This window comes from Lagopus muta, unplaced genomic scaffold (genome assembly GCF_023343835.1).
Source record: "Lagopus muta isolate bLagMut1 unplaced genomic scaffold, bLagMut1 primary scaffold_91, whole genome shotgun sequence".
In the NCBI taxonomy this organism is placed as follows: domain Eukaryota; kingdom Metazoa; phylum Chordata; class Aves; order Galliformes; family Phasianidae; genus Lagopus; species Lagopus muta.
Window position 1 is genome coordinate 150,322 of NW_026040270.1, and position 27,100 is coordinate 177,421.

The 27,100-nt window shown below is 30.3% G+C and overlaps 1 long non-coding RNA gene across 2 annotated transcripts in view; it reads right to left on the minus strand.

Moving 5' to 3' along the window:
* Positions 1–7,952: 7,952 nt before the first annotated feature.
* Positions 7,953–27,100, minus strand: part of LOC125687839 (uncharacterized) — a 50,731-nt gene continuing 31,583 nt past the window's right edge. The window contains exons 4-6 of one of the 2 annotated variants that reach the window (XR_007374430.1): positions 23,305–23,591; positions 20,644–20,848; positions 7,953–8,102 (exon numbers count right to left, since the gene is read on the minus strand). This is a non-coding gene — a long non-coding RNA (uncharacterized LOC125687839). Of the gene's footprint in view, positions 8,103–20,337; positions 20,480–20,643; positions 20,849–23,304; positions 23,592–27,100 lie in introns of those variants that run through there. The other variant, XR_007374429.1, reaches the window with a different exon arrangement.

The following is a 27,100-nucleotide window of genomic DNA, read 5'->3' on the forward strand; positions in this document are numbered from 1 at the left end:
TTTTCATGGAAATCCCTGTTTTTAACCTTAAATATCGCTTATTTTCATAGAAATCCCTGTTTTTAACCTTAAAATATCGCTTATTTTCCTGGAAATCCCTGTTTTTCACCTAAAATATCACTTATTTTCATAGAAATCCCTGTTTCTCCCCTAAAATATCACTTATTTTCATAGAAATCCCTCTTTTTCCCCTGAAATATCACTTATTTTCATGGAAATCCCTGTTTTTCCCCTAAAATATCGCTGATTTTCATAGAAATCCCTGTTTTTCCCCTAAAATATCGCTTATTTTCATAGAAATCCTTGTTTTTCCCCTGAAATATCGCTGACTTTCATAGAAATCCCTGTTTTTCACCTGAAATATCGCTTATTTTCCTAGAAATCCCTGTTTTTCCCCTAAAATATCGCTTATTTTCATAGAAATCCCTGTTTTTAACCTGAAATATCGCTTATTTTCATAGAAATCCCTGTTTTTAACCATAAATATCGCTTATTTTCATAGAAATCCCTGTTTTTAACCTGAAATATCGCTTATTTTCATAGAAATCCCTGTTTTTAACCTTCAATATCGCTTATTTTCATGGAAATCCCTGTTTTTCCCCTAAAATATTGCTGATTTTCATAGAAATCCCTGTTTTTCCCCTTAAATATCGCTTATTTTCATAGAAATCCCTGTTTTTCCCCTAAAATATCGCTGACTTTCATAGAAATCCCTGTTTTTAACCTTAAATATCGCTTATTTTCATAGAAATCCCTGTTTTTCCCCTAAAATATCGCTTATTTTCATAGAAATCCCTGTTTTTAACCTGAAATATCGCTTATTTTCATAGAAATCCCTGTTTTTAACCTTAAATATCGCTTATTTTCATAGAAATCCCTGTTTTTAACCATAAATATCGCTTATTTTCATAGAAATCCCTGTTTTTAACCTGAAATATCGCTTATTTTCATAGAAATCCCTGTTTTTAACCTTCAATATCGCTTATTTTCATGGAAATCCCTGTTTTTCCCCTAAAATATTGCTTATTTTCATAGAAATCCCTGTTTTTAACCTTAAATATCGCTTATTTTCATAGAAATCCCTGTTTTTCCCCTAAAATATCGCTGACTTTCATAGAAATCCCTGTTTTTCACCTGAAATATCGCTTATTTTCATAGAAATCCCTGTTTTTCCCCTAAAATATCGCTTATTTTCATAGAAATCCCTGTTTTTAACCTTTAATATCGCTTATTTTCATAGAAATCCCTGTTTTTAACCATAAATATCGCTTATTTTCATAGAAATCCCTGTTTTTAACCTTAAATATCGCTTATTTTCATAGAAATCCCTCTTTTTCCCCTAAAATATTGCTGATTTTCATAGAAATCCCTGTTTTTCACCTGAAATATCGCTTATTTTCCTAGAAATCCCTGTTTTTAACCTTAAATATCGCTTATTTTCATGGAAATCCCTGTTTTTCCCCTAAAATATCGCTTATTTTCATAGAAATCCCTGTTTTTAACCTTCAATATCGCTTATTTTCATAGAAATCCCTGTTTTTCCCCTAAAATATCGCTTATTTTCATGGAAATCCCTGTTTTTCCCCTAAAATAATGCTGATTTTCAAAGAAATCCCTCTTTTTCCCCTAAAATATCGCTTATTTTCATAGAAATCCCTGTTTTTAACCTTAAATATCGCTTATTTTCATAGAAATCCCTGTTTTTAACCTGAAATATCGCTTATTTTCATGGAAATCCCTGTTTTTCCCCTAAAATATTGCTGATTTTCATAGAAATCCCTGTTTTTAACCTTAAATATCGCTTATTTTCATAGAAATCCCTGTTTTTAACCTTAAATATCGCTTATTTTCATAGAAATCCCTGTTTTTAACCTTAAATATCGCTTATTTTCATGGAAATCCCTGTTTTTAACCTTAAATATCGCTTATTTTCATAGAAATCCCTGTTTTTAACCTTAAATATCGCTTATTTTCATAGAAATCCCTGTTTTTCCCCTAAAATATCGCTTATTTTCATAGAAATCCCTGTTTTTCCCCTAAAATATCACTTATTTTCATGGAAATCCCTCTTTTTCCCCTAAAATATCGCTTATTTTCATAGAAATCCCTGTTTTTAACCTTAAATATCGCTTATTTTCCTAGAAATCCCTGTTTTTAACCTTAAATATCGCTTATTTTCATAGAAATCCCTGTTTTTCCCCTAAAATACCACTTATTTTGATGGAAATCCCTCTTTTTCCCCTAAAATATCGCTTATTTTCATAGAAATCCCTGTTTTTAACCTGAAATATCGCTTATTTTCATGGAAATCCCTGTTTTTAACCTTAAATATCGCTTATTTTCATAGAAATCCCTGTTTTCCCCCTAAAATATCACTTATTTTCATAGAAATCCCTGTTTTTTCCCCTTAAATATCGCTTATTTTCATAGAAATCCCTGTTTTTAACCTTAAATATCGCTTATTTTCATAGAAATCCCTGTTTTTTACCTTAAATATCGCTTATTTTCCTAGAAATCTTTCTTTTTCCCCTAAAATATCGCTGATTTTCATAGAAATCCCTGTTTTTAACCTTAAATATCGCTTATTTTCATAGAAATCCCTGTTTTTAACCTTAAATATCGCTTATTTTCATAGAAATCCCTGTTTTTAACCTTAAATATCGCTTATTTTCATAGAAATCCCTGTTTTCCCCCTAAAATATCACTTATTTTCATGGAAATCCCTGTTTTTCCCCTAAAATATTGCTGATTTTCATAGAAATCCCTGTTTTTAACCTTAAATATCGCTTATTTTCATAGCAATCCCTCGTTTTCCCCTAAATATCGCTTATTTTCATAGAAATCCCTGTTTTTAACCTTAAATATCGCTTATTTTCATAGAAATCCCTGTTTTTAACCTTAAATATCGCTGATTTTCATATAAATCCCTGTTTTTAACCTGAAATATCGCTTATTTTCATAGAAATCCCTGTTTTTAACCATAAATATCGCTTATTTTCATAGAAATCCCTGTTTTTAACCTTAAATATCGCTTATTTTCATAGCAATCCCTGTTTTTCCCCTAAAATAACACTTATTTTCATGGTAATCCCTGTTTTTCCCCTTAAATATCGCTTATTTTCATAGAAATCCCTGTTTTTAACCTTAAATATCGCTTATTTTCATAGAAATCCCTGTTTTTAACCTTAAATATCGCTTATTTTCCTAGAAATCCCTGTTTTTCCCCTAAAATATCGCTTATTTTCATCGAAATCCCTGTTTTTATCCTTAAATATCGCTTATTTTCATAGAAATCCCTGTTTTTCCCCTAAAATATCGCTTATTTTCATAGAAATCCCTGTTTTTAACCTTAAATATCGCTTATTTTCATAGAAATCCCTGTTTTTAGCCATAAATATCGCTTATTTTCATAGAAATCCCTGTTTTTCCCCTAAAATATCGCTTATTTTCATATAAATCCCTCTTTTTCCCCTTAAATATCGCTTATTTTCATAGAAATCCCTGTTTTTCCCCTAAAATATCGCTGATTTTCATAGAAATCCCTGTTTTTCCCCTAAAATATCGCTGACTTTCATAGAAATCCCTGTTTTTAACCTTAAATATCGCTTATTTTCATAGAAATCCCTGTTTTTAACCTTAAATATCGCTTATTTTCATAGAAATCCCTGTTTTTCCCCTAAAATATCGCTGATTTTCATAGAAATCCCTGTTTTTAACCATAAATATCGCTTATTTTCATAGAAATCCCTGTTTTTAACCTTAAATATCGCTTATTTTCATAGAAATCCCTGTTTTTCCCCTAAAATAACACATATTTTCATGGTAATCCCTGTTTTTCCCCTTAAATATCGCTTATTTTCATAGAAATCCGTTTTTAACCTTAAATATCGCTGATTTTCATAGAAATCCCTCTTTTTCCCCTAAAATATTGCTGATTTTCATAGAAATCCCTGTTTTTCACCTGAAATATCGCTTATTTTCATAGAAATCCCTGTTTTTCACCTGAAATATCGCTTATTTTCATAGAAATCCCTCTTTTTCCCCTAAAATATCGCTGATTTTCATAGAAATCCCTCGTTTTCCCCTAAAATATCGCTTATTTTCATAGAAATCCCTGTTTTTAACCTTAAATATCGCTGATTTTCATAGAAATCCCTGTTTTTAACCTTAAATATCGCTGATTTTCATAGCAATCCCTGTTTTTAACCTTAAATATCGCTTATTTTCATAGAAATCCCTGTTTTTCCCCTTAAATATCGCTTATTTTCATAGAAATCCCTGTTTTTCCCCTAAAATATCGCTTATTTTCATATAAATCCCTCTTTTTCCCCTTAAATATCGCTGATTTTCATAGAAATCCCTGTTTTTAACCTTAAATATCGCTTATTTTCATAGAAATCCCTGTTTTTAACCTGAAATATCGCTTATTTTCATGGAAATCCCTGTTTTTAGCCTTAAATATCGCTTATTTTCCTAGAAATCCCTGTTTTTCCCCTAAAATATCGCTTATTTTCATAGAAATCCCTGTTTTTCCCCTAAAATATCGCTGATTTTCATAGAAATCCCTGTTTTTGACCTTAAATATCGCTTATTTTCCTAGAAATCCCTCTTTTTCCCCTAAAATATCGCTGATTTTCATAGAAATCCCTGTTTTTGACCTTAAATATCGCTTATTTTCATAGAAATCCCTGTTTTTAACCTTAAATATCGCTTATTTTCATAGAAATCCCTGTTTTTAACCTTAAATATCGCTTATTTTCATAGAAATCCCTGTTTTTCCCCTAAAATATCACTTATTTTCATGGAAATCCCTGTTTTTAACCTTAAATATCACTTATTTTCATAGAAATCCCTGTTTTTCCCCTAAAATATCGCTGATTTTCATAGAAATCCCTGTTTTTAACCTTAAATATCGCTGATTTTCATAGAAATCCCTGTTTTTAACCTTAAATATCGCTGATTTTCATAGAAATCCCTGTTTTTAACCTTAAATATCGCTTATTTTCATAGAAATCCCTGTTTTTAACCATAAATATCGCTTATTTTCATAGAAATCCCTCTTTTTCCCCAAAAATATCGCTGATTTTCATAGAAATCCCTGTTCTTAACCTTAAATATCGCTTATTTTCATAGAAATCCCTGTTTTTCCCCTAAAATATCGCTGATTTTCATAGAAATCCCTGTTTTTAACCTTAAATATCGCTTATTTTCATAGAAATCCCTGTTTTTAACCTTAAATATCGCTTATTTTCATAGAAATCCCTGTTTTTAACCTTAAATATCGCTTATTTTCATAGAAATCTCTCTTTTTCCCCTAAAATATCGCTTATTTTCATAGCAATCCCTGTTTTTCCCCTAAAATATCGCTGATTTTCATAGAAATCCCTGTTTTTCCCCTAAAATATCGCTTATTTTCATAGCAATCCCTGTTTTTCCCCTAAAATATCGCTTATTTTCATAGCAATCCCTGTTTTTAACCTTAAATATCGCTTATTTTCATAGAAATCCCTGTTTTTAACCTTAAATATCGCTTATTTTCATAGAAATCCCTGTTTTTAACCTTAAATATCGCTTATTTTCATAGAAATCCCTGTTTTTAACCTTAAATATCGCTTATTTTCATAGAAATCCCTGTTTTTAACCTTAAATATCGCTTATTTTCATAGAAATCCCTGTTTTTAACCTTAAATATCGCTTATTTTCATAGAAATCCCTGTTTTTAACCTTAAATATCGCTGATTTTCATAGAAATCCCTGTTTTTAACCTTAAATATCGCTTATTTTCATAGAAATCCCTGTTTTTAACCTTAAATATCGCTGATTTTCATAGAAATCCCTGTTTTTAACCTTAAATATCGCTTATTTTCATAGAAATCCCTGTTTTTAACCATAAATATCGCTTATTTTCATAGAAATCCCTCTTTTTCCCCTAAAATATCGCTGATTTTCATAGAAATCCCTGTTTTTAACCTTAAATATCGCTTATTTTCATAGAAATCCCTGTTTTTAACCTTAAATATCGCTGATTTTCATAGAAATCCCTGTTTTTAACCTTAAATATCGCTTATTTTCATAGAAATCCCTGTTTCTCCCCTAAAATATCGCTTATTTTCATAGAAATCCCTCTTTTTCCCCTAAAATATCGCTGATTTTCATAGAAAACCCTGTTTTTAACCTTAAATATCGCTTATTTTCATAGAAATCCCTGTTTTTCCCCTAAAATATTGCTGATTTTCATAGAAATCCCTGTTTTTAACCTTAAATATCGCTGATTTTCGTAGAAATCCCTGTTTTTAACCTTAAATATCGCTTATTTTCATAGAAATCCATGTTTTTCCCCTAAAATATCGCTTATTTTCATAGAAATCCCTGTTTTTAACCTTAAATATCGCTGATTTTCGTAGAAATCCCTGTTTTTAACCATAAATATCGCTTATTTTCATAGAAATCCCTGTTTTTCCCCTAAAATATCGCTGATTTTCATAGAAATCCCTGTTTTTAACCTTAAATATCGCTTATTTTCATAGAAATCCCTGTTTTTCCCCTAAAATATCGCTTATTTTCATAGAAATCCCTGTTTTTAACCTTAAATATCGCTTATTTTCATAGAAATCCCTGTTTTTCCCCTAAAATATCGCTTATTTTCATAGAAATCCCTGTTTTTCCCCTAAAATATCGCTTATTTTCATAGAAATCCCTGTTTTTAACCTTAAATATCGCTTATTTTCATAGAAATCCCTGTTTTTCCCCTAAAATATCGCTTATTTTCATAGAAATCCCTCTTTTTCCCCTAAAATATCGCTGATTTTCATAGAAATCCCTGTTTTTCCCCTAAAATATCGCTTATTTTCATGGAAATCCCTGTTTTTCCCCTTAAATATCGCTGATTTTCATAGAAATCCCTGTTTTTAACCTTAAATATCGCTTATTTTCATAGAAATCCCTGTTTTTAACCATAAATATTGCTGATTTTCATAGAAATCCCTCTTTTTCCCCTAAAATATCGCTGATTTTCATAGAAATCCGTGTTTTTAACCTTAAATATCGCTTATTTTCATGGAAATCCCTGTTTTTCCCCTAAAATATCGCTGATTTTCATAGAAATCCCTGTTTTTCCCCTAAAATATCGCTGATTTTCATTGAAATCCCTCTTTTTCCCCTAAAATATCGCTGATTTTCATAGAAATCCCTGTTTTTAACCTTAAATATCGCTTATTTTCATAGAAATCCCTGTTTTTCCCCTAAAATATCGCTTATTTTCATAGAAATCCCTGTTTTTAACCTTAAATATCGCTGATTTTCATAGAAATCCCTGTTTTTCCCCTAAAATATCGCTTATTTTCATAGAAATCCCTGTTTTTAACCTTAAATATCGCTTATTTTCATAGAAATCCCTGTTTTTAACCTAAAATATCGCTTATTTTCCTAGAAATCCCTGTTTTTAACCTTAAATATCGCTTATTTTCATAGAAATCCCTCTTTTTCCCCTAAAATATTGCTGATTTTCATAGAAATCCCTGTTTTTCACCTGAAATATCGCTTATTTTCATAGAAATCCCTGTTTTTCCCCTAAAATATCGCTTATTTTCATAGAAATCCCTGTTTTTAACCTTAAATATCGCTTATTTTCATAGAAATCCCTCTTTTTCCCCTAAAATATTGCTGATTTTCATAGAAATCCCTGTTTTTCACCTGAAATATCGCTTATTTTCATAGAAATCCCTGTTTTTCCCCTAAAATATCGCTTATTTTCATAGAAATCCCTGTTTTTAACCTTAAATATCGCTTATTTTCATAGAAATCCCTGTTTTTCCCCTAAAATATCACTTATTTTCATAGAAATCCCTCTTTTTCCCCTAAAATATCGCTTATTTTCATAGAAATCCCTGTTTTTCCCCTAAAATATCGCTGATTTTCATAGAAATCCCTGTTTTTAACCTTAAATATCGCTGATTTTCATAGAAATCCCTGTTTTTAACCTTAAATATCGCTTATTTTCATAGAAATCCCTGTTTTTAACCTTAAATATCGCTTATTTTCATAGAAATCCCTGTTTTTAACCTTAAATATTGCTTATTTTCATAGAAATCCCGGTTTTTAACCTTAAATATCGCTTATTTTCATAGAAATCCCTGTTTTTCCCCTAAAATATCGCTTATTTTCATGGAAATCCCTGTTTTTAACCTTAAATATCGCTGATTTTCATAGAAATCCCTGTTTTTAACCTTAAATATCGCTTATTTTCATAGAAATCCCTGTTTTTAACCTTAAATATCGCTTATTTTCATAGAAATCCCTGTTTTTAACCATAAATATCGCTTATTTTCATAGAAATACCTCTTTTTCCCCTAAAATATCGCTTATTTTCATAGAAATCCCTGTTTTTAACCTTAAATATCGCTTATTTTCATAGAAACCCCTGTTTTTCCCCTAAAATATCGCTGATTTTCATAGAAATCCCTCTTTTTCCCCTAAAATATCGCTGATTTTCATAGAAATCCCTGTTTTTCCCCTAAAATATCGCTTATTTTCATAGAAATCCCTGTTTTTAACCTTTAATATCTCTGATTTTCTTAGAAATCCCTGTTTTTAACCTTAAATATCGCTTATTTTCATAGAAATCCCTGTTTTTCCCCTAAAATATCGCTGATTTTCATAGAAATCCCTGTTTTTAACCTTAAATATCGCTTATTTTCATAGAAATCCCTGTTTTTAACCATAAATATCGCTGATTTTCATAGAAATCCCTGTTTTTCCCCTAAAATATCGCTGATTTTCATTGAAATCCCTCTTTTTCCCCTAAAATATCGCTGATTTTCATAGAAATCCGTGTTTTTAACCTTAAATATCGCTTATTTTCATAGAAATCCCTGTTTTTCCCCTAAAATATCGCTTATTTTCATATAAATCCCTGTTTTTCCCCTAAAATATCGCTGATTTTCATAGAAATCCCTCTTTTTCCCCTAAAATATCGCTGATTTTCATAGAAATCCCTGTTTTTAACCTTAAATATCGCTTATTTTCATAGAAATCCCTGTTTTTCCCCTAAAATATCGCTGATTTTCTTAGAAATCCCTGTTTTTAACCTTAAATATCGCTTATTTTCATAGAAATCCCTGTTTTTAACCTTAAATATCGCTGATTTTCCTAGAAATCCCTGTTTTTAACCTTAAATATCGCTTATTTTCGTAGAAATCCCTGTTTTTAACCATAAATATCGCTTATTTTCATAGAAATCCCTGTTTTTCCCCTAAAATATCGCTGATTTTCATAGAAATCCCTGTTTTTAACCTTAAATATCGCTTATTTTCATCAAAATCCCTGTTTTTAACCTTAAATATCGCTTATTTTCATAGAAATCCCTGTTTTTAACCTTAAATATCTCTTATTTTCATAGAAATCCCTGTTTTTCCCCTAAAATATCGCTTATTTTCATAGAAATCCCTGTTTTTCCCCTAAAATATCGCTTATTTTCATAGAAATCCCTGTTTTTAACCTTAAATATCGCTTATTTTCATAGAAATCCCTGTTTTTAACCATAAATATCGCTTATTTTCATAGAAATCCCTGTTTTTCCCCTAAAATATCGCTTATTTTCATAGAAATCCCTGTTTTTAACCTTAAATATCGCTGATTTTCATAGAAATCCCTGTTTTTCCCCTAAAATATCGCTGATTTTCATTGAAATCCCTCTTTTTCCCCTAAAATATCGCTTATTTTCATGGAAATCCCTGTTTTTAACCTTAAATATCGCTGATTTTCATAGAAATCCCTGTTTTTAACCTTAAATATCACTTATTTTCATAGCAATCCCTGTTTTTAACCATAAATATTGCTGATTTTCATAGAAATCCCTCTTTTTCCCCTAAAATATCGCTGATTATCATAGAAATCCGTGTTTTTAACCTTAAATATCGCTTATTTTCATGGAAATCCCTGTTTTTCCCCTAAAATATCGCTGATTTTCATTGAAATCCCTCTTTTTCCCCTAAAATATCGCTGATTTTCATAGAAATCCCTGTTTTTAACCTTAAATATCGCTTATTTTCATAGAAATCCCTGTTTTTCCCCTAAAATATCGCTTATTTTCATAGAAATCCCTGTTTTTCACCTGAAATATCGCTTATTTTCATAGAAATCCCTGTTTTTAACCTTAAATATCGCTGATTTTCATAGAAATCCCTGTTTTTCCCCTAAAATATCGCTTATTTTCATAGAAATCCCTGTTTTTAACCTTAAATATCGCTTATTTTCATAGAAATCCCTGTTTTTAACCTAAAATATCGCTTATTTTCCTAGAAATCCCTGTTTTTAACCTTAAATATCGCTTATTTTCATAGAAATCCCTGTTTTTCACCTGAAATATCGCTTATTTTCATAGAAATCCCTCTTTTTCCCCTAAAATATCGCTTATTTTCATAGAAATCCCTCTTTTTCCCCTAAAATATCGCTTATTTTCATAGAAATCCCTGTTTTTAACCTTAAATATCGCTTTTTTTCATAGAAATCCCGGTTTTTAACCTTAAATATCGCTTATTTTCATAGAAATCCCTGTTTTTAACCTAAAATATCGCTGATTTTCATAGAAATCCCTGTTTTTCCCCTAAAATATCGCTTATTTTCATAGAAATCCCTGTTTTTCCCCTAAAATATCGCTTATTTTCATAGAAATCCCTGTTTTTAACCTTAAATATCGCTGATTTTCATAGAAATCCCTGTTTTTCCCCTAAAATATCGCTTATTTTCATAGAAATCCCTGTTTTTAACCTTAAATATCGCTTATTTTCATAGAAATCCCTGTTTTTAACCTTAAATATCGCTTATTTTCATAGAAATCCCTGTTTTTAACCTTAAATATCGCTTATTTTCATAGAAATCCCTGTTTTTCCCCTAAAATATCGCTTATTTTCATAGAAATCCCTGTTTTTCCCCTAAAATATCGCTGATTTTCATAGAAATCCCTCTTTTTCCCCTAAAATATCGCTGATTTTCATAGAAATCCCTGTTTTTAACCTTAAATATCGCTTATTTTCATAGAAATCCCTGTTTTTAACCTTAAATATCGCTTATTTTCATAGAAATCCCTGTTTTTAACCTTAAATATCGCTTATTTTCATAGAAATCCCTGTTTTTAACCATAAATATCGCTTATTTTCATAGAAATCCCTCTTTTTCCCCTAAAATATCGCTGATTTTCATAGAAATCCCTGTTTTTAACCTTAAATATCGCTTATTTTCATAGAAATCCCTGTTTTTCCCCTAAAATATCGCTGATTTTCATAGAAATCCCTGTTTTTCCCCTTAAATATCGCTTATTTTCATAGAAATCCCTGTTTTTAACCTTAAATATCGCTGATTTTCATAGAAATCCCTGTTTTTCACCTGAAATATCGCTTATTTTCATAGAAATCCCTGTTTTTCCCCTAAAATATCGCTGATTTTCATAGAAATCCCTCTTTTTCCCCTAAAATATCGCTTATTTTCATAGAAATCCCTGTTTTTAACCTTAAATATCGCTTTTTTTCATAGAAATCCCTGTTTTTCCCCTAAAATATCGCTTATTTTCATAGAAATCCCTGTTTTTCCCCTAAAATATCGCTTATTTTCATAGAAATCCCTGTTTTTAACCTTAAATATCGCTTATTTTCATAGAAATCCCTGTTTTTAACCTTAAATATCGCTTATTTTCATAGAAATCCCTGTTTTTAACCTTAAATATCGCTTATTTTCATAGAAATCCCTGTTTTTCCCCTAAAATATCACATATTTTCATAGAAATCCCTGTTTTTAACCTTAAATATCGCTGATTTTCATAGAAATCCCTGTTTTTAACCTTAAATATCGCTTATTTTCATAGAAATCCCTGTTTTTAACCTTAAATATCGCTTATTTTCATAGAAATCCCTGTTTTTAACCTGAAATATCGCTTATTTTCACAGAAATCCCTGTTTTTCCCCTAAAATATCGCTGATTTTCATAGAAATCCCTGTTTTTCCCCTAAAATATCGCTGATTTTCATAGAAATCCCTCTTTTTCCCCTAAAATATCGCTGATTTTCATAGAAATCCCTGTTTTTAACCTTAAATATCGCTTATTTTCATAGAAATCCCTGTTTTTCCCCTAAAATATCGCTGATTTTCATAGAAATCCCTGTTTTTAACCTTAAATATCGCTTATTTTCATAGAAATCCCTGTTTTTAACCTGAAATATGGCTTATTTTCCTAGAAATCCCTGTTTTTAACCTGAAATATCACTTATTTTCATAGAAATCCCTGTTTTTAACCTTAAATATCGCTTATTTTCATAGAAATCCCTCTTTTTCCCCTAAAATATCGCTTATTTTCATAGAAATCCCTGTTTTTAACCTTAAATATCGCTTATTTTCATAGAAATCCCTGTTTTTAACCATAAATATCGCTTATTTTCATAGAAATCCCTGTTTTTCCCCTAAAATATCGCTTATTTTCATAGAAATCCCTGTTTTTAACCTTAAATATCGCTTATTTTCATAGAAATCCCTGTTTTTCCCCTAAAATATCACTTATTTTCATGGAAATCCCTGTTTTTCCCCTAAAATATCGCTGATTTTCATAGAAATCCCTGTTTTTCCCCTAAAATATCGCTGATTTTCATAGAAATCCCTCTTTTTCCCCTAAAATATCGCTGATTTTCATTGAAATCCCTCTTTTTCCCCTAAAATATCGCTGATTTTCATGGAAATCCCTGTTTTTAACCTTAAATATCGCTTATTTTCATAGAAATCCCTGTTTTTCCCCTAAAATATTGCTGATTTTCATAGAAATCCCTCTTTTTCCCCTAAAATATCGCTGATTTTCATAGAAATCCGTGTTTTTAACCTTAAATATCGCTGATTTTCATAGAAATCCCTGTTTTTCCCCTAAAATATCGCTGATTTTCATTGAAATCCCTCTTTTTCCCCTAAAATATCGCTGATTTTCATAGAAATCCCTGTTTTTAACCTTAAATATCACTTATTTTCATAGAAATCCCTGTTTTTAACCTTAAATATCGCTTATTTTCATAGAAATCCCTGTTTTTAACCTTAAATATCGCTTATTTTCCTAGAAATCCCTGTTTTTCCCCTAAAATATCGCTTATTTTCCTAGAAATCCCTGTTTTTAACCTTAAATATCGCTTATTTTCATAGAAATCCCTGTTTTTCCCCTAAAATATCGCTTATTTTCATAGAAATCCCTGTTTTTCACCTGAAATATCGCTTATTTTCATAGAAATCCCTGTTTTTCCCCTAAAATATCGCTGATTTTCATAGAAATCCCTCTTTTCCCCCTAAAATATCGCTTATTTTCATAGAAATCCCTGTTTTTAACCTTAAATATCGCTTATTTTCATAGAAATCCCTGTTTTTAACCTTAAATATCGCTTATTTTCATAGAAATCCCTGTTTTTAACCTGAAATATCGCTTATTTTCACAGAAATCCCTGTTTTTCCCCTAAAATATCGCTGATTTTCATAGAAATCCCTGTTTTTCCCCTAAAATATCGCTGATTTTCATAGAAATCCCTCTTTTTCCCCTAAAATATCGCTGATTTTCATAGAAATCCCTGTTTTTAACCTTAAATATCGCTTATTTTCATAGAAATCCCTGTTTTTCCCCTAAAATATCGCTGATTTTCATAGAAATCCCTGTTTTTAACCTTAAATATCGCTTATTTTCATAGAAATCCCTGTTTTTAACCTGAAATATGGCTTATTTTCCTAGAAATCCCTGTTTTTCACCTGAAATATCACTTATTTTCATAGAAATCCCTGTTTTTAACCTTAAATATCGCTGATTTTCATAGAAATCCCTCTTTTTCCCCTAAAATATCGCTTATTTTCATAGAAATCCCTGTTTTTAACCTTAAATATCGCTTATTTTCATAGAAATCCCTGTTTTTAACCATAAATATCGCTTATTTTCATAGAAATCCCTGTTTTTCCCCTAAAATATCGCTTATTTTCATAGAAATCCCTGTTTTTAACCTTAAATATCGCTTATTTTCATAGAAATCCCTGTTTTTCCCCTAAAATATCACTTATTTTCATGGAAATCCCTGTTTTTCCCCTAAAATATCGCTGATTTTCATAGAAATCCCTGTTTTTCCCCTAAAATATCGCTGATTTTCATAGAAATCCCTCTTTTTCCCCTAAAATATCGCTGATTTTCATTGAAATCCCTCTTTTTCCCCTAAAATATCGCTGATTTTCATGGAAATCCCTGTTTTTAACCTTAAATATCGCTTATTTTCATAGAAATCCCTGTTTTTCCCCTAAAATATTGCTGATTTTCATAGAAATCCCTCTTTTTCCCCTAAAATATCGCTGATTTTCATAGAAATCCGTGTTTTTAACCTTAAATATCGCTGATTTTCATAGAAATCCCTGTTTTTCCCCTAAAATATCGCTGATTTTCATTGAAATCCCTCTTTTTCCCCTAAAATATCGCTTATTTTCCTAGAAATCCCTGTTTTTAACCTTAAATATCGCTTATTTTCATAGAAATCCCTGTTTTTAACCTTAAATATCACTTATTTTCATAGAAATCCCTGTTTTTAACCTTAAATATCGCTTATTTTCATAGAAATCCCTGTTTTTAACCTAAAATATCGCTTATTTTCCTAGAAATCCCTGTTTTTCCCCTAAAATATCGCTGATTTTCATAGAAATCCCTGTTTTTCCCCTAAAATATCGCTGATTTTCATAGAAATCCCTCTTTTTCCCCTAAAATATCGCTGATTTTCATAGAAATCCCTGTTTTTAACCTTAAATATCGCTTATTTTCATAGAAATCCCTGTTTTTCCCCTAAAATATCGCTGATTTTCATAGAAATCCCTCTTTTTCCCCTAAAATATCGCTTATTTTCATAGAAATCCCTGTTTTTAACCTTAAATATCGCTTTTTTTCATAGAAATCCCTGTTTTTCCCCTAAAATATCGCTGATTTTCAGAGAAATCCCTGTTTTTCCCCTAAAATATCGCTTATTTTCATAGAAATCCCTGTTTTTCACCTGAAATATCACTTATTTTCATAGAAATCCCTGTTTTTAACCTTAAATATCGCTGATTTTCATAGAAATCCCTCTTTTTCCCCTAAAATATCGCTTATTTTCATAGAAATCCCTGTTTTTAACCTTAAATATCGCTTATTTTCATAGAAATCCCTGTTTTTAACCATAAATATCGCTTATTTTCATAGAAATCCCTGTTTTTCCCCTAAAATATCGCTTATTTTCATAGAAATCCCTGTTTTTAACCTTAAATATCGCTTATTTTCATAGAAATCCCTGTTTTTCCCCTAAAATATCACTTATTTTCATGGAAATCCCTGTTTTTCCCCTAAAATATCGCTGATTTTCATTGAAATCCCTCTTTTTCCCCTAAAATATCGCTGATTTTCATGGAAATCCCTGTTTTTAACCTTAAATATCGCTTATTTTCATAGAAATCCCTGTTTTTCCCCTAAAATATTGCTGATTTTCATAGAAATCCCTCTTTTTCCCCTAAAATATCGCTGATTTTCATAGAAATCCGTGTTTTTAACCTTAAATATCGCTGATTTTCATAGAAATCCCTGTTTTTCCCCTAAAATATCGCTGATTTTCATTGAAATCCCTCTTTTTCCCCTAAAATATCGCTTATTTTCCTAGAAATCCCTGTTTTTAACCTTAAATATCGCTTATTTTCATAGAAATCCCTGTTTTTAACCTTAAATATCACTTATTTTCATAGAAATCCCTGTTTTTAACCTTAAATATCGCTTATTTTCATAGAAATCCCTGTTTTTAACCTAAAATATCGCTTATTTTCCTAGAAATCCCTGTTTTTCCCCTAAAATATCGCTTATTTTCCTAGAAATCCCTGTTTTTAACCTTAAATATCGCTTATTTTCATAGAAATCCCTGTTTTTCCCCTAAAATATCGCTTATTTTCATAGAAATCCCTGTTTTTCACCTGAAATATCGCTTATTTTCATAGAAATCCCTGTTTTTCCCCTAAAATATCGCTGATTTTCATAGAAATCCCTCTTTTTCCCCTAAAATATCGCTTATTTTCATAGAAATCCCTGTTTTTAACCTTAAATATCGCTTTTTTTCATAGAAATCCCTGTTTTTCCCCTAAAATATCGCTGATTTTCAGAGAAATCCCTGTTTTTCCCCTAAAATATCGCTTATTTTCATAGAAATCCCTGTTTTTCCCCTAAAATATCGCTTATTTTCATAGAAATCCCTGTTTTTAACCTTAAATATCGCTTATTTTCATAGAAATCCCTGTTTTTAACCTTAAATATCGCTGATTTTCATAGAAATCCCTGTTTTTCCCCTAAAATATCGCTTATTTTCTTAGAAATCCCTGTTTTTCACCTGAAATATCGCTTATTTTCATAGAAATCCCTGTTTTTAACCTTAAATATCGCTTATTTTCATAGAAATCCCTGTTTTTAACCTTAAATATCGCTTATTTTCATAGAAATCCCTGTTTTTAACCTTAAATATCGCTTATTTTCATAGAAATCCCTGTTTTTAACCTTAAATATCGCTTATTTTCATAGAAATCCCTGTTTTTCCCCTAAAATATCGCTTATTTTCTTAGAAATCCCTGTTTTTCACCTGAAATATCGCTTATTTTCATAGAAATCCCTGTTTTTAACCTTAAATATCGCTTATTTTCATAGAAATCCCTGTTTTTAACCTTAAATATCGCTTATTTTCATAGAAATCCCTGTTTTTAACCTTAAATATCGCTTATTTTCATAGAAATCCCTGTTTTTCCCCTAAAATATCACATATTTTCATAGAAATCCCTGTTTTTAACCTTAAATATCACTGATTTTCATAGAAATCCCTGTTTTTAACCTTAAATATCGCTTATTTTCATAGAAATCCCTGTTTTTAACCTGAAATATCGCTTATTTTCACAGAAATCCCTCTTTTTCCCCTAAAATATCGCTGATTTTCATAGAAATCCCTGTTTTTCCCCTAAAATATCGCTGATTTTCATAGAAATCCCTCTTTTTCCCCTAAAATATCGCTGATTTTCATAGAAATCCCTGTTTTTCACCTTAAATATCGCTTATTTTCATAGAAATCCCTGTTTTTCCCCTAAATATCGCTTATTTTCATAGAAATCCCTGTTTTTAACCTTAAATATCGCTTATTTTCATAGAAATCCCTGTTTTTAACCTGAAATATCGCTTATTTTCCTAGAAATCCCTGTTTTTCACCTGAAATATCACTTATTTTCATAGAAATCCCTGTTTTTAACCTAAAATATCGCTTATTTTCATAGAAATCCCTCTTTTTCCCCTAAAATATCGCTTATTTTCATAGAAATCCCTGTTTTTCCCCTAAAATATCGCTGATTTTCATAGCAATCCCTGTTTTTCCCCTAAAATATCGCTTATTTTCACAGAAATCCCTGTTTTTCCCCTAAAATATCGCTTATTTTCCTAGAAATCCCTGTTTTTAACCTTAAATATCGCTTATTTTCATAGAAATCCCTGTTTTTAACCTTAAATATCGCTTATTTTCATGGAAATCCCTGTTTTTAACCTTAAATATCGCTGATTTTCATAGAAATCCCTGTTTTCCCCTAAAATATCGCTTATTTTCATAGAAATCCCTGTTTTTAACCTAAAATATCGCTTATTTTCATAGAAATCCCTGTTTTTCCCCTTAAATATCGCTTATTTTCATAGAAATCCCTGTTTTTAACCTTAAATATCGCTTATTTTCCTAGAAATCCCTGTTTTTAACCTGAAATATCGCTTATTTTCCTAGAAATCCCTGTTTTTCCCCTAAAATATCGCTTATTTTCCTAGAAATCCCTGTTTTTAACCTTAAATATCGCTTATTTTCATAGAAATCCCTATTTTTCCCCTAAAATATCACTTATTTTCATGGAAATCCCTGTTTTTCCCCTAAAATATCGCTGATTTTCATAGCAATCCCTGTTTTTCACCTGAAATATCGCTTATTTTCATAGAAATCCCTGTTTTTAACCTTAAATATCGCTTATTTTCATCGAAATCCCTGTTTTTAACCTTAAATATCGCTTATTTTCCTAGAAATCCCTGTTTTTAACCTTAAATATCGCTGATTTTCCTAGAAATCCCTGTTTTTCACCTTAAATATCGCTTATTTTCACAGAAATCCCTGTTTTTCACCTGAAATATCGCTTATTTTCCTAGAAATCCCTGTTTTTAACCTGAAATATCGCTTATTTTCATAGAAATCCCTGTTTTTAACCTGAAATATCGCTTATTTTCATAGAAATCCCTGTATTCCCCTGAAATACCGCTGATTTTCCTAGAAATCCCTGTTTTTCCCCTAAAATATCGCTTATTTTCATGGAAATCCCTGTTTTTAACCTTAAATATCGCTTATTTTCATAGAAATCCCTGTTTTTCACCTGAAATATCGCTTATTTTCATAGAAATCCCTGTTTTTAACCTTAAATATCGCTGATTTTCATAGAAATCCCTGTTTTTAACCTGAAATATCACTTATTTTCATGGAAATCCCTGTTTTTCCCCTAAAATATCGCTGATTTTCATAGAAATCCCGGTTTTTAACCTTAAATATCGCTTATTTTCATAGAAATCCCTGTTTTTCCCCTTAAATATCGCTTATTTTCATAGAAATCCCTGTTTTTCCCCTAAAATATCGCTGATTTTCATAGAAATCCCTGTTTTTAACCTTAAATATCGCTTATTTTCATAGAAATCCCTGTTTTTAACCTTAAATATCGCTGATTTTCATAGAAATCCCTGTTTTTAACCTTAAATATCGCTTATTTTCATCGAAATCCCTGTTTTTCACCTTAAATATCGCTTATTTTCATAGAAATCCCTGTTTTTCACCTTAAATATCGCTGATTTTCATAGAAATCCCTGTTTTTAACCTTAAATATCGCTGATTTTCGTAGAAATCCCTGTTTTTAACCTTAAATATCGCTGATTTTCATAGAAATCCCTGTTTTTAACCTTAAATATCGCTTATTTTCATAGAAATCCCTGTTTTTAACCTTAAATATCGCTTATTTTCATAGAAATCCCTGTTTTTCCCCTAAAATATCGCTGATTTTCCTAGAAATCCCTGTTTTTCCCCTTAAATATCGCTTATTTTCATAGAAATCCCTGTTTTTCCCCTAAAATATCGCTTATTTTCATAGAAATCCCTGTTTTTCCTTAAATATCGCTTATTTTCATAGAAATCCCTGTTTTTAACCTTAAATATCGCTTATTTTCATAGCAATCCCTGTTTTTAACCTTAAATATCGCTTATTTTCATAGCAATCCCTGTTTTTAACCTTAAATATCGCTTATTTTCATAGAAATCCCTGTTTTTCACCTTAAATATCGCTTATTTTCATAGAAATCCCTGTTTTTAACCTGAAATATCGCTTATTTTCATAGAAATCCCTGTTTTTCCCCTTAAATATCGCTTATTTTCATAGAAATCCCTGTTTTTCCCCTTAAATATCGCTTATTTTCATAGAAATCCCTGTTTTTCCCCTAAAATATCGCTTATTTTCATAGAAATCCCTGTTTTTCCCCTAAAATATCACTTATTTTCATAGAAATCCCTGTTTTTAACCTTAAATATCGCTTTTTTTCATAGAAATCCCTGTTTTTAACCTTAAATATCGCTTATTTTCATAGAAATCCCTGTTTTTCACCTTAAATATCGCTGATTTTCATAGAAATCCCTGTTTTTAACCTTAAATATCGCTGATTTTCATAGAAATCCCTGTTTTTCCCCTAAAATATCGCTGATTTTCATAGAAATCCCTGTTTTTCCCCTAAAATATCGCTTATTTTCATAGAAATCCCTGTTTTTAACCTTAAATATCGCTTATTTTCATAGAAATCCCTGTTTTTCACCTTAAATATCGCTTATTTTCATAGAAATCCCTGTTTTTCACCTTAAATATCGCTGATTTTCATAGAAATCCCTGTTTTTAACCTTAAATATCGCTGATTTTCATAGAAATCCCTGTTTTTCCCCTAAAATATCGCTTATTTTCATAGAAATCCCTGTTTTTCCCCTAAAATATCGCTGATTTTCATAGAAATCCCTGTTTTTCCCCTAAAATATCGCTGATTTTCATAGAAATCCCTGTTTTTAACCTGAAATATCGCCTATTTTCATAGCAATCCCTGTTTTTCACCTAAAATATCGCTTATTTTCATAGAAATCCCTGTTTTTCACCTAAAATATCGCTTATTTTCATAGAAATCCCTGTTTTTAACCTGAAATATCGCTTATTTTCATAGAAATCCCTGTTTTTAACCTTAAATATCGCTTATTTTCATAGAAATCCCTGTTTTTCCCCTAAAATATCGCTTATTTTCATAGAAATCCCTGTTTTTCACCTTAAATATCGCTTATTTTCATAGAAATCCCTGTTTTTAACCTTAAATATCGCTTATTTTCATAGAAATCCCTGTTTTTAACCTTAAATATCGCTTATTTTCATCGAAATCCCTGTTTTTCACCTTAAATATCGCTTATTTTCATAGAAATCCCTGTTTTTCACCTTAAATATCGCTGATTTTCATAGAAATCCCTGTTTTTAACCTTAAATATCGCTGATTTTCGTAGAAATCCCTGTTTTTAACCTTAAATATCGCTTATTTTCATCGAAATCCCTGTTTTTAACCTTAAATATCGCTTATTTTCATAGAAATCCCTGTTTTTAACCTGAAATATCGCTTATTTTCATAGAAATCCCTGTTTTTAACCTGAAATATCGCTTATTTTCATCGAAATCCCTGTTTTTCACCTTAAATATCGCTTATTTTCATAGAAATCCCTGTTTTTCCCCTTAAATATCGCTTATTTTCATAGAAATCCCTGTTTTTAACCTGAAATATCGCTTATTTTCATAGAAATCCCTGTTTTTCCCCTAAAATATCGCTGATTTTCATAGAAATCCCTCTTTTTCCCCTTAAATATCGCTTATTTTCATAGAAATCCCTGTTTTTAACCTTAAATATCACTTATTTTTATGGAAATCCCTGTTTTTCCTTAAATATCGCTTATTTTCATAGAAATCCCTGTTTTTAACCTTAAATATCGCTTATTTTCATAGCAATCCCTGTTTTTAACCTTAAATATCGCTTATTTTCATAGCAATCCCTGTTTTTCACCTTAAATATCGCTTATTTTCATAGAAATCCCTGTTTTTCACCTTAAATATCGCTTATTTTCATAGAAATCCCTGTTTTTAACCTGAAATATCGCTTATTTTCATAGAAATCCCTGTTTTTCCCCTAAAATATCGCTTATTTTCATAGAAATCCCTGTTTTTAACCTTAAATATCGCTTATTTTCATAGAAATCCCTGTTTTTAACCTGAAATATCGCTTATTTTCATAGAAATCCCTGTTTTTCCCCTAAAATATCGCTTATTTTCATAGAAATCCCTGTTTTTCCCCTAAAATATCGCTTATTTTCATAGAAATCCCTGTTTTTAACCTTAAATATCGCTGATTTTCATAGAAATCCCTGTTTTTAACCTTAAATATTGCTGATTTTCATAGAAATCCCTGTTTTTAACCTTAAATATCGCTTATTTTCATAGAAATCCCTGTTTTTAACCTGAAATATCGCTTATTTTCATAGAAATCCCTCTTTTTCCCCTTAAATATCGCTTATTTTCCTAGAAATCCCTGTTTTTCCCCTAAAATATCGCTGATTTTCATAGAAATCCCTGTTTTTCCCCTAAAATATCGCTTATTTTCCTAGAAATCCCTGTTTTTAACCTTCAATATCGCTTATTTTCATAGAAATCCCTGTTTTTCCCCTAAAATATCGCTTATTTTCATAGAAATCCCTGTTTTTTCCCTTAAATATCGCTTATTTTCATAGAAATCCCTGTTTTTAACCTGAAATATCGCTTATTTTCACAGAAATCCCTGTTTATCACCTGAAATATCACTTATTTTCCTAGAAATCCGTTTTTAACCTGAAATATCGCTTATTTTCATAGAAATCCCTGTTTTTAACCTTAAATATCGCTTATTTTCATAGAAATCCCTGTTTTTAACCTTAAATATCGCTTATTTTCATAGAAATCCCTGTTTTTAACCTTAAATATCGCTTATTTTCATAGAAATCCCTGTTTTTAACCTTAAATATCGCTTATTTTCATAGAAATCCCTGTTTTTCACCTGAAATATCCCTTATTTTCATAGAAATCCCTGTTTTTCCTCTAAAATATCACTTATTTTCCTAGAAATCCATGTTTTTCCCCTAAAATATCACATATTTTCACAGAAATCCCTGTTTTTAACCTGAAATATCGCTGATTTTCCTAGAAATCCCTGTTTTTAACCTTAAATATCGCTTATTTTCATAGAAATCCCTGTTTTTAACCTTAAATATCGCTTATTTTCATGGAAATCCCTGTTTTTAACCTTAAATATCGCTTATTTTCATAGAAATCCCTGTTTTTAACCTGAAATATCGCTTATTTTCATAGAAATCCCTGTTTTTAACCTTAAATATCGCTTATTTTCATAGAAATCCCTGTTTTTAACCTGAAATATCGCTGATTTTCATAGAAATCCCTGTTTTTAATCTTAAATATCGCTTATTTTCATAGAAATCCCTGTTTTTCCCCTAAAATATCGCTTATTTTCATAGAAATCCCTGTTTTTAACCATAAATATCGCTTATTTTCATAGGAATCCCTGTTTTTAACCTTAAATATCGCTGATTTTCATAGCAATCCCTGTTTTTAACCTTAAATATCTCTTATTTTCATAGAAATCCCTGTTTTTAACCTTAAATATCGCTTATTTTCCTAGAAATCCCTGTTTTTCCCCTAAAATATCGCTTATTTTCATAGAAATCCCTGTTTTTAACCTTAAATATCGCTTATTTTCATAGAAATCCCTGTTTTTAACCTTAAATATCGCTTATTTTCCTAGAAATCCCTGTTTTTCCCCTAAAATATCGCTGATTTTCATAGAAATCCCTGTTTTTCCCCTAAAATATCGCTGATTTTCATAGAAATCCCTGTTTTTAACCTTAAATATCGCTTATTTTCATAGAAATCCCTGTTTTTAACCTTAAATATCGCTGATTTTCATAGAAATCCCTGTTTTTAACCTTAAATATCGCTGATTTTCCTAGAAATCCCTGTTTTTAACCTTAAATATCGCTTATTTTCATAGAAATCCCTGTTTTTCCCCTAAAATATCGCTTATTTTCCCAGAAATCCCTGTTTTTAACCTTAAATATCGCTTATTTTCATAGAAATCCCTGTTTTTAACCTTAAATATCGCTTATTTTCATAGAAATCCCTGTTTTTAACCTGAAATATCGCTTATTTTCATAGAAATCCCTGTTTTTAACCTGAAATATCGCTTATTTTCATAGAAATCCCTCTTTTTCCCCTAAAATATCGCTGATTTTCATAGAAATCCCTGTTTTTAACCTTAAATATCGCTTATTTTCATAGAAATCCCTGTTTTTCACCTTAAATATCGCTTATTTTCATAGAAATCCCTGTTTTTAACCTTAAATGTCGCTTATTTTCATAGAAATCCCTGTTTTTAACCTGAAATATCGCTTATTTTCATAGAAATCCCTCTTTTTCCCCTAAAATATCGCTGATTTTCATAGAAATCCCTGTTTTTCACCTTAAATATCGCTTATTTTCCTAGAAATCCCTGTTTTTAACCTTAAATATCGCTTATTTTCATAGAAATCCCTGTTTTTCCCCTAAAATATCGCTTATTTTCCCAGAAATCCCTGTTTTTAACCTTAAATATCGCTTATTTTCATAGAAATCCCTGTTTTTAACCTTAAATATCGCTTATTTTCATAGAAATCCCTGTTTTTAACCTGAAATATCGCTTATTTTCATAGAAATCCCTGTTTTTAACCTGAAATATCGCTTATTTTCATAGAAATCCCTCTTTTTCCCCTAAAATATCGCTGATTTTCATAGAAATCCCTGTTTTTAACCTTAAATATCGCTTATTTTCATAGAAATCCCTGTTTTTAACCTTAAATATCGCTTATTTTCATAGAAATCCCTGTTTTTAACCTTAAATGTCGCTTATTTTCCTAGAAATCCCTGTTTTTCACCTGAAATATCGCTTATTTTCCTAGAAATCCCTGTTTTTCACCTGAAATATCGCTTATTTTCATAGAAATCCCTGTTTTTCACCTGAAATATCGCTTATTTTCACAGAAATCCCTGTTTTTCACCTAAAATATCGCTTATTTTCATAGAAATCCCTGTTTTTCACCTGAAATATCGCTTATTTTCACAGAAATCCCTGTTTTTCACCTAAAATATCGCTTATTTTCATAGAAATCCCTGTTTTTCACCTGAAATATCGCTTATTTTCCTAGAAATCCCTGTTTTTCACCTGAAATATCGCTTATTTTCCTAGAAATCCCTGTTTTTCACCTGAAATATCGCTTATTTTCACAGAAATCCCTGTTTTTCACCTGAAATATCGCTTATTTTCCTAGAAATCCCTCTTTTTAACCTTAAATATCGCTTATTTTCACAGAAATCCCTGTTTTTCACCTGAAATATCGCTTATTTTCATAGAAATCCCTGTTTTTAACCTTAAATATCGCTTATTTTCATAGAAATCCCTGTTTTTAACCTTAAATATCGCTTATTTTCATAGAAATCCCTGTTTTTAACCTTAAATACCGCTTATTTTCATAGAAATCCCTGTTTTTCCCCTAAAATATCGCTTATTTTCATGGAAATCTATGTTTTTCCCCTAAAATAATGCTGATTCTCATAGAAATCCCTGTTTTTAACCTTAAATATCGCTGATTTTCATAGAAATTCGTTTTTAACCTTAAATATCGCTTATTTTCCTAGAAATCCCTGTTTTTCCCCTAAAATATCGCTGATTTTCATAGAAATCCCTGTTTTTAACCTTAAATATCGCTGATTTTCATAGAAATCCCTGTTTTTCCCCTAAAATATCGCTGATTTTCATAGAAATCCCTGTTTTTCCCCTAAAATATCGCTGATTTTCCTAGAAATCCCTGTTTTTAACCTTAAATATCACTTATTTTCATAGAAATCCCTGTTTTTCCCCTGAAATATCGCGTATTTTCATGGAAATCCCTGTTTTTCCCCTAAAATATCGCTGATTTTCATAGAAATCCCTGTTTTTAACCTTAAATATCGCTGATTTTCATAGAAATCCCTCTTTTTCCCCTAAAATATGGCTTATTTTCATAGAAATCCCTGTTATTAACCTTAAATATCGCTTATTTTCATAGAAATCCCTGTTTTTAACCTGAAATATCACTTATTTTCATAGAAATCCCTGTTTTTAACCTTAAATATTGCTTATTTTCATAGAAATCCCTGTTTCTCCCCTTAAATATCGCTTATTTTCATAGAAATCCCTGTTTTTCCCCTAAAATATCGCTGATTTTCATAGAAATCCCTGTTTTTAACCTTAAATATCGCTTATTTTCATAGAAATCCCTGTTTTTAACCTTAAATATCGCTTATTTTCCTAGAAATCCCTGTTTTTCCCCTAAAATATCGCTGATTTTCATAGAAATCCCTGTTTTTCCCCTAAAATATCGCTGATTTTCATAGAAATCCCTGTTTTTCCCCTAAAATATCGCTGATTTTCATAGAAATCCCTGTTTTTAACCTTAAATATCGCTTATTTTCATAGAAATCCCTGTTTTTAACCTTAAATATCGCTGATTTTCATAGAAATCCCTGTTTTTAACCTTAAATATCGCTGATTTTCATAGAAATCCCTGTTTTTAACCTTAAATATCGCTTATTTTCATAGAAATCCCTGTTTTTCCCCTAAAATATCGCTTATTTTCCCAGAAATCCCTGTTTTTAACCTTAAATATCGCTTATTTTCATAGAAATCCCTGTTTTTAACCTTAAATATCGCTTATTTTCATAGAAATCCCTGTTTTTAACCTGAAATATCGCTTATTTTCATAGAAATCCCTGTTTTTAACCTGAAATATCGCTTATTTTCATAGAAATCCCTCTTTTTCCCCTAAAATATCGCTGATTTTCATAGAAATCCCTGTTTTTAACCTTAAATATCGCTTATTTTCATAGAAATCCCTGTTTTTCCCCTAAAATATCGCTTATTTTCATAGAAATCCCTGTTTTTCCCCTAAAATATCGCTTATTTTCATAGAAATCCCTGTTTTTCACCTTAAATATCGCTTATTTTCATAGAAATCCCTGTTTTTCCCCTAAAATATCGCTTATTTTCATAGAAATCCCTGTTTTTCCCCTAAAATATCGCTTATTTTCATAGAAATCCCTGTTTTTCCCCTAAAATATCACTTATTTTCATGGAAATCCCTGTTTTTAACCTTAAATGTCGCTTATTTTCATAGAAATCCCTGTTTTTCCCCTGAAATCTCGCTTATTTTCATGGAAATCCCTGTTTTTAACCTGAAATATCGCTTATTTTCATAGAAATCCCTGTTTTTCCCCTAAAATATCACTTATTTTCATGGAAATCCCTGTTTTTAACCTGAAATATCGCTTATTTTCATAGAAATCCCTGTTTTTCCCCTAAAATATCACTTATTTTCATGGAAATCCCTGTTTTTCCCCTAAAATATCGCTTATTTTCATAGCAATCCCTGTTTTTCCCCTAAAATATCGCTTATTTTCACAGAAATCCCTGTTTTTCCCCTAAAATATCACTGATTTTCATAGAAATCCATGTTTTTAACCTTAAATATCGCTTATTTTCATGGAAATCCCTGTTTTTAACCTTAAATATCGCTTATTTTCATAGAAATCCCTGTTTTTCCCCTAAAATATCACTTATTTTCATGGAAATCCCTGTTTTTAACCTTAAATATCGCTTATTTTCATAGAAATCCTTGTTTTTGACCTTAAATATCGCTTATTTTCCTAGAAATCCCTGTTTTTAACCTTAAATATCGCTTATTTTCATAGAAATCCCTGTTTTTCCCCTAAAATATCGCTGATTTTCATAGAAATCCCTGTTTTTAACCTTAAATATCGCTTATTTTCCTAGAAATCCCTGTTTTTAACCTTAAATATCGCTTACTTTCCTAGAA